Source organism: Heterocephalus glaber, unplaced genomic scaffold (genome assembly GCF_053883595.1).
Source record: "Heterocephalus glaber isolate CG9 unplaced genomic scaffold, H.glaber_assembly_v1.0 deba00001733, whole genome shotgun sequence".
NCBI classification, from domain to species: domain Eukaryota; kingdom Metazoa; phylum Chordata; class Mammalia; order Rodentia; family Bathyergidae; genus Heterocephalus; species Heterocephalus glaber.
This window is the reverse complement of record NW_028258444.1, coordinates 1,689,797-1,700,218: the sequence shown is the minus strand read 5'-3', so window position 1 is coordinate 1,700,218 and position 10,422 is coordinate 1,689,797.

The window sequence follows — 10,422 nt, the reverse complement described above, 5'->3', positions numbered from 1 at the left end:
AATCCTATACATAGATATCAGTGAATATTAATTGAATATTCCTATCAATGTAGATGGAGCACCTGTAAATTCTTATAAAGAGCTTGAAATCTGACAATGGATTAAAGTGTAAACAAAAACCGAAATACATGATCAAACTTACATGTAGCAGGAGACACAGAAAAGCACCATGAGAATTCAGAGATGGAGGGCTCCATGAGAAAGGGTTCAGGGTTAAGCAGAGTCTCACAGGCACGGCACATATGTGGAGATACTAAGGATGAGGACAGCATATCCCAGGTAAAGGAGATATCATGAATGTGCAAAATGAAAGAACCCAAGGCTAAGGGTATGTGAAAGTTAGTAGTGTGAAGTGATGTTAGGGAAGCGTATGTTGTGAATAGATCTTTCAGTGTATTGAGCACAAGGCACACACTAAAAACTGAACAGACAATGGGAAGTCATAGGAACAAAACATTTGCATCAGTGCTGTATTGTATACTTCACCCCCCCCGCAAATCTTGCAGTATAGTGAGATGAGTTGAAAGGCTATTTGAATGATATTGTATGCTTTGAGATTGAAAAAGAAGGGAGTGGAATTAATATGAGAAAAAGAAAAATGGAAGCAAAGTCTTTGTAAATAGGGAGGGATGGAGGGGTTAAAGGGAAGGCTCAGCAAGGGTGAAAAATAAGAACCAAGAGAGATTATGTAAAGGTGCAAATTTCCAATGGTGAGTGGCATTATATTGTATACCTAAAATGTACCAATAAAATTAATTTTTAAAAAATGAAAAAGAAAACAAGTAAGAGATTCTGTAAAAGCAGAATTGCTCTGAGAAAAACTAAATAGTTGTGAGTGAGGTGAAGAAAGAAAGAAGTCAAAACATGGTCTGAGGTTTTAAGTGGAAGTAGCAGGATGCTTACTTCCCTCATCAAAATACCGAGAAAAAACAGGTTTAGAAGTTAAGTTTACCAAAAATCTTACATGAAAAATCCTGCTCAAAATCTTTATTAGGCTAAATAGTCACTTATCTTTTTGTCAGTTCCAAAATCATTCAGATGCATTTGGAGGAATCATTACTCTTGAAATCTCAAAAGAGTCTACTCAAACAACAAATGCTTGTTTACTAAAATATTTTTATTTTATTTTATTTTAAAATGTTAAATGTGAAAATGAAAGAGAATTTGCATACTCAAGGTTAAAAGACTTGAATTATATATGATATCATGAGGAAAATGAGGTTTGCTGTACGTTATTGTTGTTAAATATTAAGAATTCTTTAATTTTAGTAAACTGAATTTCTGTTTAACAAAAAAGAAAGAAGAGCAACTTTCATCCAATGGGTTCTATGTATTTTTGTAACTGAAAAAATAGAATTGTTAAAAGAATCAATAATAATCTTATTGAAGAAATAAGAAGAATGAAATACAACTTCCTTTAATTTTTTAAAACATCTTTTGTGTATTAACTGAAAAAGACTATGGAGACTCATTTCCTCAAAACTCATTGTTATGCTTTTTTCCCCAACTTGGTTGACAGTTACAAAACCCAGAGACCAAGCTGTGAAAGAAACTTTTCCAGTTGAAGCATCTGCTTTTGTGACATTTTTTTCTATCAATCAGACTGGAAGTTCTGTAGTTCCCTTGAGTTCATCTGTTAGTTTTTCTGCTCCAATTAGGTAAATGACATAATAAGTGACAAAGACTTATTTCTTGGCAACTAAAAAAAACAGAAAAAAAAATAGTAGCAGTTTCCCCAACTTGAGTTCTACAATCCTACTTTCTTAATCCTTAAAATACCTACTAATCAGATAGCTCCTGTTCATGCTTATGAGCACTATAGGTTGGCTCTTTTCCCCCACATAATCTTCAGAAGTGTGTTCTATGAATTAATCATGTCCCCTTTGCCCTGGACTGAACTCAGTTAAATGGGGAAAACTTGCTATTAGGTTTTTGGTTTTTGTTTTTTAACAGAAATAGCCTCTCATTTTGATAGGCCACTGTATTTGATATTTTGATATATGTCTTGTCAAATTAGAATTGAAAGGCTGGGAATTTAGCTCAGTGACACCATGTCTGCCTTGCAAGCACAAGGTATTGAGTTTGATCCCCAGTACAAAAAAATCTAAAAAAAAAATAGAATTGAAAGGCTTTATGCAATTCATCAACTTCACTTTTCTTAGTCACCTGTATGAGCTCATGCATTATAGGAAGCCCTCATGAATTCAGCACTATCAGGACATCAGGTGAACCTTTAGAAAATCAGACCACATCCTAGGGGAAAGATGGCATCTAGTTTAAGAAGTGCTCTGAATGCACGAATCCTTTAAAAAACAAGGAGAGTGTGGAAAATTCAGCTAATACCAAAACTTCTGGAAAGAGTTCATGATTATTGGCCAGTATTCTAATAAAGGGGGTTAAGAGAGTATAAGGGAAATGGGATTATAGTTACCTTAGAATCAGAAAGCATAAGAATTTAAAATCTCTGGTCATTGTTTTCTCTTAGTGCTTCTCTAATATGTAATTGTGCATTTATTTATGAATTTGTGCACTTATTCATTTAATGGTGGTAAATACATTCAGCATAAAATGTATCATCTTAGCCATTGTACCTGCACACTCCAATGGCATTACATACATTCTTATTCACACCCATCACCACCATCTACGTCCAGAACTCTCTTCATGTTGCAAAACTGAAATTCTGTGCCCACTAAATAACTCTCCATTGACCTCTTTCTACCAGCTCACTGAAGCCATGATTCTACTTTCTGTCTCTATTGATTTAACTACTGTAGAAACCTCCTGTAAATGGAATCCTATAGTGTTTGTCTCTTTCTGACCAGTTATTTCACTTAATGTAACATCCTCAGGGCTAATCTATGTTTTAGCATGCATCAGTATTGCTTCTCTTTTTCAAGTCCATTGTGTGTATATATTACATTTTATTTTTTCACTCAACCACATTCATTAATGTATGCTTGAGTCTTTCCACCTTTTGACTACTGTAAATAATGCTGCTAAGTATATGAATATACAACTATCTCTTCAAGATCCTGCTTTCACAATTCTAGGCAACAGAGACAAGTCTGGGGGTATCACAATCCCCAATTTGAAACTATACTACAAAGCTACTGTCATAAAAACAGCATGGAATTGGCAAAGAAACAGACCTGAGGATCAGTGGGATAGATTCAAAGATGTAGAAACAACTCCTTGCATACTCGGCCACCTCATCTTTACCAAAGGAGCCAACCACCCTCATTGGAAGAAAGATAGCCTATTTAATAAATGGTGTTGGAAAAATTGGATTATAACCTGCCAGAGATTAAAACTAGACCCATACCTATCACCATGCACTAAACTAAGATCGAAATGGATTAAAGATATAAAAATTAAGAAAGAAACACTAATCTTGCTGGAAGATAAGTTAGGTAGAACTCTTGAAGACACTGGCATAGGAAAAGACTTTATGAAAAAAACCTCAATAGCACGAGAACTAGCAAAAAAAATCAACAACTGGGATCTCATCTTTTTAAAAAGCTTCTGCACTACAAGAGAAACCACCTACAGAGCTAAGAGACAACCTACAATGTGGGAAAAAAAATTTTAGCAGCTGTACCTCAGACAAAGGTCTACTATCTAGAATATATAAAGAATTGAAAAAAATCAGACCCCCCCAAATTCAAAGACCCAATTCAAAAATGAGCAACTGAAATGAACAGACATTTCTCAGACAAAGAAGTAAAAGCAGCAAATAAATATATGAAAAAATGTTCAACATCACTGGTCATTCGAGAGATGCAGATGAAAACAATGCTGAGATTCCACCCCGCCCCAGAAAGAATGGCTGCTATCAAGAAATCAACCAATACCAAATGCTGGTGGGGGTGTAGGGAGAAAGGAACCCTTCTCCATTGTTGGTGGGAGTGCAGACTGGTGCAACCACTGTGGAAATCAGTATGGAGATACCTCAAAGAAGTAGGACTAGAGGTCCCATTTGACCCAGCTATTCCCCTGCTTGGTATCTTCAAAAAGAATTAAAAGAATCTTACCACAGCGATATATGTGCACCCATGTTTATGGCAGCACAGTTTGTAATAGCTAAAGCTTGGAAACAGCCCAAGTGCCCATCAAATGGAAACTGGATAAAGAAGATGTGGTTTTTTAATAAAATGGAGTACTACTCAGCCATAAAGAAGGAGAAACTAGAGACATTTATAGCTAAATGGATGCATATTGAGGCCATACTCTTAAGTGAAATAAATAGGACACACATGTGCAAATACTGAATAGTTTCTCTAGTGTGAGAAACTGAAAGTGTAAATAAGGATTAAAATGAATAATTGACAGTTTGAAATAGGAAAAGGTCCAAAGGTGTAGGGGTGGTGGGAGGGGAAGGGGAAAGGAAAGAAGGGAAAGGAAAAATTATGAGAAAAGAAAAAAAAGAAAAGGAAATGAAACCTATGTAAATAGGGAAAGGTGGAGGGGGTGAAGGGCATACAAGTAATGCGGAAAAAATAAGAACCAAGATACATCATGTACAGGTACAAGCACCCAATGATAAATGTAAATGTATTGTATACCTAAAATGTACCAAAAAATTAAAAGAAAAAAAAAATCCTGCTTTCAGTTCTTTTGGGTATATGCCCTAAAACAGAGCTGCTGGGTTATGTAGGTATACTCTTTAATTTTTGTGGAACTCTCATCCTATTTTTCATAGAGATGTGTTTCTTAAAAGATACATAATTACAAATATTTTTCCTTCCATGGATTGCTTTTTCACTCTCTTGTGTTTTTTGATGCACAGTTTTTAATATTTATGTAGTCCAATCTATTTTTATGCCCATGTTTTTGGTGTCATATCCAAGAAGTTATTGCTACTTCCAATGTCATGAAGCTTTTTCACTATGACTCTTCTAAGAGTTACACAGTATAAGTTCTTACATTTAGGTTTTTTAATCACATTGAGTTAATTTGGTACATATATTGTTAAGGTGGGGTTCCATTTTCACTCTTTTGCATGTGGGTGCTGAAAAATAATTTTTTCCCACTGAATGGTCTTGTCATTCTTGTTGAAAAATCATTTGACTATACATGCAAAGAAGGGTTAATTTTTGAACTTTCTATTCTGTACCAGTGGCCTATATGTCTGTCTTGATGGCAGTACCATGGTTTTGGTTAGTGTAGCTATACAATAGGTTTTGAAATTAAAAAGTGTGAGACCTCCAAATTTGTTCTTCATTTTCAAGATTGCTTCAGCTATATGAAGTTCTCTGAGACTCCACTTGAATTTTAGGATGGATTTTTCTAATTCTGCAAGCAAACAAAAATTGTTAGGATTTTGATAAGGATTACATTGAACCTGTAGATGGTTATGGGTATTACAACAATATTAAGTCTTCCAATCTTCAATATGTCTTTAAGGCTGAGAAAAAAGATAATTTTTTTCTAATTTAAAAGTTCATTTATTGTATGAATGAGTGAACATTTTATTTCAGATTTTCATAGTGTCAAATTCTAAGCAATTGATGAGAGAGAAAAGATGAGAGTGGCTTGTATATTAAAAAAACTAAAATTCAATCAGTGGAATTTACCATTCTATTTCTATTTTCTCCAAAATAGAAAAAGAAAAAAGGAAAATTTTAAATCCAGCTTTGGTTCTATATTACATTTCTTTTTTTCTTTCCATTAAGTTTACTGATACATTATATTACATTTCTATATTTACTAATTTATGTGTATGCATTTTAAATTCTATTTTCATTTACCTAATTCTCTATTTGGTACCATGTTAAACTTTTAATTATTGTGATTTTGTACTTTAATATTTGTAGTTGAATTATCTGTACTTTTTCTGATTAAAATTTAATAGTTTGTGACTTTTTCCAGATAGTATTTCAAATATTTTATCGAATTTTAGAAGTTTTCATTAGTATTTTCATCTTAAATCATATTAAATATATAAATTAATTTGTAGGAGCTCCATACTTTCACAATATTAAATCTTCAGTATCTAAGAATGCCATATATATCTCCATTTATTCAAAGACTTCTTAATTCCTAGATATTTCTTGTTAAATTTGATCATGAGACAGACAGATATGTACACAGATATGTGTATGTGTATTTCTATTATAAAAACTTTCTACCACCTTTTCTAAGTGGATATCTACATAGAAAAATACTATAAATTTGTTCTGCTTTTACCTTTAATTCATTTTATAGAGTTAATAAATCACATCTAGCAATACTATTTTGTTCTTCTCCTATCCTGTAATTGTACTTTGTTGTTCACAGACAGTAAACAATAGAGATATTGTTGAAAGGCTTGACTGTTTTACCATTAATCATGTTGAAACTCAGTAGAAAATGATATTATCACATTTTAAGAGTGTATAGCCTTAGTTCATGATGGGTTTTATTTTTTTGATTAAGGATGTTGAATTTTATTAAATATAATTTATGTATTGTGCCAATCAGGAATCAGCCAGGAAAACAGCAGCTACTCCATGTAATCCAGGTACAAAAAATTTATTATAGTAATTATTAGCTTACACAGCTGTTGGAACTACTTCAGAAACAAAGGTTAGGAAGTTCACAACTCAGGAGCTCCTGAAACACCCTGGCAGGTGTTCTCAAGGACTCCCAAGAAAGCCCCTATGAATTGCATGTTTGCTCATTTGTCAGTTTACAGCTCTATCCAGATACCAGTGGCCTCTCCTTCTCTCATGCCTATGAGAGTGCTTCTTTTAGGCCAATTCTAACCAGAAGTGGTAGTCCTCGGCCATGCCAGGAAACTATAAAAGGGAGCAGAATTAATACCAAATGAACAATTATCCATCCCAATTTATTAATTATTAGGATGAGCACATAATTTTCTTTAAATGTGATGAATTCTGTTAATAGCTTTTTAAAATTTCAAGGCATATTTAAAATAAAACTTATCTTGTTTGAGTGTATTTTCTTATTTATAATCAAATTTAATTTACTAAAACAATATTGTATTTAGTTATTTTGCATTATACTTATGAAAGGGTTTTGTAGTTACACTGTACTGTGCTATCTGTCTAGTTCTGCTACTAAGGTTATGTTTGCTTCATACAATGAATTGAGAAGGTTTCCATCTTTTTTCTCTGCTCTTAAAGAAGTTAAATTTATCACATAAGAATTACTTCATGCATAATAATTATAAAAATTGATAAAACATCTGGACCCAGTTTTAAAAGGAATTTTTAAATTCTTTTTTTCCCTCAGTTCCACCAGTGAATATTGATTTGTGCTCACCTCAACTTGACCAGTACTATAATTAAAGAATTAATTTTCTAAGGCTGAAAAAAATGTATGTCAATATACAAAAATGTCCAATATGTGACTAAACTGATGCAAACATACTAATATCTGTAGGTAAACATTTTAAATTTCAATGACAAGAGGAAAAAATTCTATGGTATACCCTTCTAGTGACCCACATTTCTTCAGTCTAAAGGAGTAAAAATGAGATTTTCCTCGGGCTTCACTATAACAGTAAATGAGAAAAGACAATATATCCTTTTGAGAGAAACTTTCACTATCCCGAAGTTCTAAACTCCACTAAATTATTGTTTACATATGAAGGCAATAGAAAAACATTTTTTATATATTCAGGGACTCAGAAAGTATACTACTCAAATATCCTTAATAAAAAAATTATTGAAGATGTGCTCCAGTCCAATGAAAGGTACATAAAAATAAGCAATAAAAGAGTAGAGAAATGATAGTAAACAAAATTGGGATAAACGTTAAGGAGAGTTCAATGTTGAATTAAATTTAAATATTTGTTGACATTACTGATGCAAACAATGCAAGGTTAAAAAATCAGATATAAAATATCAAATACTAAAAGTAATCAATAGAATTTATAACAGTGAAACAGCACAAAGATAAAGATAATTTATGACAGTTAACTGAGATTGGATACGAAGCAATTTGATTTTCAGTTAATGTTGGTAAACAAATCTATATAATCATTTTATAAGCTAATTTGATAACACATTTCAGAATTTTTAAAGTGCATAACTTACCACTAACTATAACTTCCCTTTACATCAATTTATAGATTTGCCCCCTGATTTTTCACCCTCTTATTTCCTAAGATGAGTTTCTCTTCAATTTCTCAACAGAAATCTCTTGAACAGGGGAATTTCTTGTGAATGGTACCTTTTAATAGGTTCCAGAGCTAATTTATTTTTGCACTTCAATAGGAAGATGCTAACAGAGGAGGTGGGCAGCTAGGCTCATGTCGCCACTCTACCAGGAAATTCCTTTTGAATGGTGCCATAAACAGTATGCATAGAGTGTGAGGATTCTATCAGCAGTGTGAAAAACAGTTAAGACAAATGTTCAAAAAACAGAAGTGAGAGACCTATTTGGGTGCTATAAAAATATTTTAGGGGAATAAAGATATGAAGTTAAACCTATGTCACGAATTCAGAAGAGGGGTAAATTTGAGAAATATTTAGTTAATACAAATAAGAAACTGGCTAATTTTTTGTGGGAGTTGAAGGAGAAAAAGGACAGCAGAATAGAGAATTTTTCAAAATATTCATCTTGAATGAATGGATTAAGAATAGATTCATGGGCCGGGGGTTTAGCTCAGTGGTTTCGCTGCCTGCTGCGCAAGCACAAGGACCCAAGTTCAATCCCCGGTACCAAAAAAAAAAAAAAAGAATAGATTCATGGGACAAGAAATAAGAAGAAAAATTATTGAGTTTAGACAATAATTTTATACTGATACAGAGATATATAGAAATACCAAGAAGACAATTCAAGCTGGATCTCAGGTTTGAAGGTGAAGACATGAATTTGGACATTCTTAGTGGACTGAAAACCTCTGAATCAGATTCCCCAGGAAAAAGGATAGAGAGGGAAAAGGTTGAGGATACAACACAGAAAAACACCAATGTCTGAGTGGTTGGGCAAATACAATCTAGTGAAGGGGCTGAGAAAAAACAACTTGATAATTAGAAGTAGAACCAGAGGAATGTGGTGTCACAGAAGCCACAACAAGAGAAAATTTTAAAAAGAAAAAAAAAAAAAAGACAAAAGACAAAGGACCAGAGTCATTGGCCATCTTACCAAGAGCAGGAACACTGGATTGGATATAAGGCAGTATATTTGGAATCTATGAAATGCTAGTGTTTGGGATCTTTTGTAATGTTGTAATGGCTTTGGGAGTCAGAAAAAGCTGAGAAATCTTGCTGGAACAATAAAAGGAAGACATATCTCTTAAATACCTATTAAATATTTCTCTACTTTTTTTCTTTTCAATTTTATGCAGATGTTTAGCAAATAGAAATTCTGGATAGTGCACAAATTCTACATGCAGCTCAATGAACATCCACAAAGTAAACAGACTTTTATGGCAAAAGCAAACTATCAGAATCTCAAAAACCTTTCTTATATTCTTTCACTACCCATCACCCAGGTTGTCTAACCATCATCTTAACTTTCAACGCCATAGATCAGTTATTGTCTCTGTAATTTGATCTTTTATAAGAAAATTTACATGATGTGATATTTTCCTAATAACTAAGGATCATTACTAGAGCTTTAATCACAGGATAATGCAACAACCCAGACCTTGGCAGAGGACTGGGAGCAGAAGGGTGCTACTGAATTTAGTGAACAAAAGAGACCGTCATAACCAGTTGCCCATACTATGAAGCTGGTCACTTCCAGGTTCCTATATGAAATCCTGTATGATTTTCCTAAGGTCATTACGACAGCTTTGGGGGGTTTTTTTGCGGGGGAGGAGGGGTTGTTGTTTATTTTTAAAGCTTACTCTCTCTCCTACAATGTACAAATACTGCATTGGCAAGGAAAAATGCTGCATCATGAAAAAAATTAAAATTATTTATTTCTGTTTTAGAGGTGTCTTTTAACTGGCTGCTTCAAGATTTAAGTCTTACCTGCTCATTATTTCTAGTGCTGGTTAGGCTGCTCCTTACAGCCTTCCCAAACGGTCTGTTGATTCTGCAATTCATTAGCAAAATCCTTGATTCCTTTTTCTTCTCTAGACCCCTTTACAGCTTTAATAAATGCAGCTGTCTTTATCAATAGCAAGATTCTTAAGAACTAGGGCTTATTTCGTCCCTTAAATCATGAAGACATAGCCTAAAATCATTAGCTTTCTATATAACTATGAACTATTCATATACTTGCATAATGTATTTCTTTTGTAGTGAAAACCAGCTGAGTGGAAATCCGATTCAAAAGCAACTGTCATAGATTTCGTATGGCTCTGTTAATTGTCTGTCCTTCCACGTAGTCTCCGTTGTGTTTAATTCAATCTGATATCATTATAAAATATTTTCCCCCAGGAAACAGGGATTCAAATGTTTTCAAGACTAAAAACATAAATTAAAGCTGCTTCTTGAACTTAGCAGGATTAGAAAACACAAG